The 3155-nt window shown below is 38.5% G+C and overlaps 1 non-coding gene across 1 annotated transcript; it reads right to left on the bottom strand.

Annotated features, from left to right (window-relative positions):
- Window positions 1–506: 506 nt before the first annotated feature.
- Window positions 507–613, bottom strand: LOC128294946 (small nucleolar RNA R71). The gene has a single exon (XR_008285253.1). It is a non-coding gene; the product is annotated as a small nucleolar RNA R71 (small nucleolar RNA).
- Between the last annotated feature and the right edge of the window lie 2542 nt (window positions 614–3155).

Genomic DNA, 3155 nt, shown 5'->3' with positions numbered 1-3155 from the left:
ATCAAAGAGAAATAAGGTGTAGTTTACGATACACAGAAAACGAATAAGAAGACAATACTCAACCTCCAACCGACGAGATGGCTGAAAACCAAGACAATCAGCTACCTCTTGCAATTACCACTAATCAAAATCCTGCTCCACGTACTATGTATGACAATGCTAAACCCTCTTTAACAGGAACTGAATCAAGTATAGTTAGACCTGTTATTGCTGCGAATAATTTTGAATTAAAACCTAACACTATTCAGATGATACAACAGTTTGTTTAGTTTGATGGTTTGCAGGATGAAGATCCTAACACTCACTTAGTAAATTTCCTGAAATTTTGCGATACATTCAAAATCAATGGCGTTTCTGATGATGCCATCCGTCTTCGGTTATTTCCCTTCTCACTGAGAAACAAAGCTAAAAAATGGTTAAAATTATTACCACGAGGGTCTATCACTACTTGGGAGCAAATAACCGAGAAATTTTTACTAAAATATTTTTGGCCGGCTAAAACGGCTAAATTACGCAATGATATCTCTTCTTTTGTGCAGATGGACTTAGAAACACTTTACGATGCATGGGAGAGATACAAGGATTTATTAAGAAGGTGCCCTCACCATGGGTTACCTCTATGGCTTCAAGTTCAAATGTTCTACAATGGTGTGAATCCTTCGACAAGAGAAATGATTGACGCAGTTGCTGGCGGAACCATCAACAATAAAACGACGGAAGATTCCTACGAATTCATAGAGGAGATGTCACTGAACAACTATCAGTGGCAAGTCATGAGGACTAAGCCAAGAAAAACAGTCAGCGTTTATAACATCGATTCAGTCACCATGCTCTCTAATCAGTAGAACTTCTCAATAAAAAGATTGATAGTTTTCTTGGTTCTATGCAGGTATATCCAGTAATGAGGTGTGATTCAAGCGGAGGAGGTGTGCATACAGAATATCAATCATTCAATCCTACAACTGAAGAAGAAAAAGTCAACTATATGGGTAACAATAACTTTCGATCTCAAAATAACCTATACAGTAATACCTATAATGCAGGTTGGAGGAACCAGCCAAATTTTTCCTGTGAGGTCAAGGGAATCAAAAGCCACAAAATCCTCAGGGTTTTCAACAGCCACCTTATCAACAAGAGAAGAAGCAGAACCTTGAAGAGATGCTTTCAAAATTCATCTCGGTGTCAGAAACTTATTTCCAAAATACCGAGACAGCACTTAAGAATCAACAAGCATTGATCCAAGGACTCGAAACTCAGATAGGTCAGCTATCCAAACTAATCTTCGAGCGACCACGAGGTAGCTTACCAAGTAATACAGAACCTAATCCGAGGGAACACCTCAATGTAATTAGTGCCCAAGATAAGGAAGGATTCATTGCACCTGAGCCAGAATTACAGCAAGACAACGTGATGAACAAAGGTCGAGAAAAGGTAAACGATGATGATCCTAAATAAGTAAGTACGAATTATGAACCTCGTGTGCCATATCCTAAAGAGATGGTGAATGACAGAACAGAAGAAAAATTCGGTAAGTTTGTCAAACTCTTAAAGAAATTACATATTAACTTACCCTTTGTTGAAGTTCTTTCGCAGATGCCCAACTCAACAAAATTCTTAAAGGAACTTTTGGCTAATAAAAGGAAATTAGACGCTACATCACATGTGGAACTCAATGCAGTCTACTCAGCTATTCTGAAGAATAAGCTACCTAACAAATTGAAAGATCCAGGGAGTTTTACAATTCCTTGCTTAATTGGTAGTTTATCTGTGAATAATGCTTTAGCTGATCTAGGGGCAAGTATAAATGTTATGCCTTATAAAATGTTTAAACGACTAGGTCTCGGTAAACCCAAACAGACTAGGATGAGCATTCAATTGGCTGACAAAACAATTATATTTCCTAAGGGTATTATTGAAGATGTTCTCGTTAAAATTGACAAATTTATTTACCCAGTAGACTTTGTCGTCTTAGACATGGATGAGGATAACGAGATACCTTTAATTTTAGGACGATCCTTTTTAGCAACTACCAGAACCATTATTATTGTAGGCACAAGAGAGCTAACACTTCGTGCAGGTGACGATGCAATAACACTTCAAGCACGAGATTCAGTCAAAACCACTAACACTCAAGATAATGCTATAAAACCTGTCAATGATAAAACTAATATTCTATCATCCTTGTAGGAACCTCCTCGAACCAAGACAACAGAGACAGTGCACTACTATCATGTAGAGAACAAAGACACCCATGAGGAACGAAGGCTTCGGATAGAGGAGCTAGACGAATAGAGAGTACATAAACCAAGAACACACGATAAATCGAAGTTACGCCAGAATGAGTTCGATACCTCTCCAAATCAACTTAAGGTTGGCGATAAAGTCTAACTAGAAGCCGCGGATCCTCACATTGTCACTACAACACTGAATGAGGAAATCCCTCTTACAGTACTCAGTATTTTTCAACTCGGTACGGTGGAGGTGAGCCATCCCAAGTTTGACACTTTTAAGGTAAACAACACTCAATTAAAACCTTATTTTGATGAGATTGATAGCAGGAATGAGGAGTATGAACTCCTCGAACCACCCTGACCCTTCACTAGAGAGGTAAATCGAGCTTAGACTATAAATAAGCGCTTCTCGGGAGGCAACCCGAGCACTAACATATTTTGATTTCTTTATTTTTTTATTTTTTATTTTTTATTTCTAATACTTTAAATCATTAACTTTATCATTGAATAACAAAGTTTTTCAGCACACACGGCCAGGCACACGGGCGTGCCTAAAGTCGTGTCCAAACAAGGGAAGAGACACGACCGTGCGATACGGCTGTGTGGAAACAGAACATGATTTCCCCAAAACACGGGATACGATAAATCCCCACAGCCGTGCGACATGGCCGTGGGTGAACTTGATAGGTGAACACGGGCGTGGGAATAGAAAAACACGGTCGTGCCACTTGAAAAATTAGAATAATTATCTTATTTTATTTTTCTTTTATTAAGTTTTTTAAGATTCATTTGTTTTTCTTTAAAAAAAACGGCTTGCCTTTAGAGTCCAGCTTGCCATCCAAAGTATCTCCAATACTCGATCTCGCCAATCCAAGGATATCATCCGTTCTTAATACAGGAAGTTTCACTCCTCCCTCTGTCTTA

Source organism: Gossypium arboreum, chromosome 6 (genome assembly GCF_025698485.1).
Source record: "Gossypium arboreum isolate Shixiya-1 chromosome 6, ASM2569848v2, whole genome shotgun sequence".
NCBI lineage: Eukaryota > Viridiplantae > Streptophyta > Magnoliopsida > Malvales > Malvaceae > Gossypium > Gossypium arboreum.
Note: the sequence above shows the minus strand (reverse complement) of the source record. Positions and strands in the feature narration are given on the sequence as shown.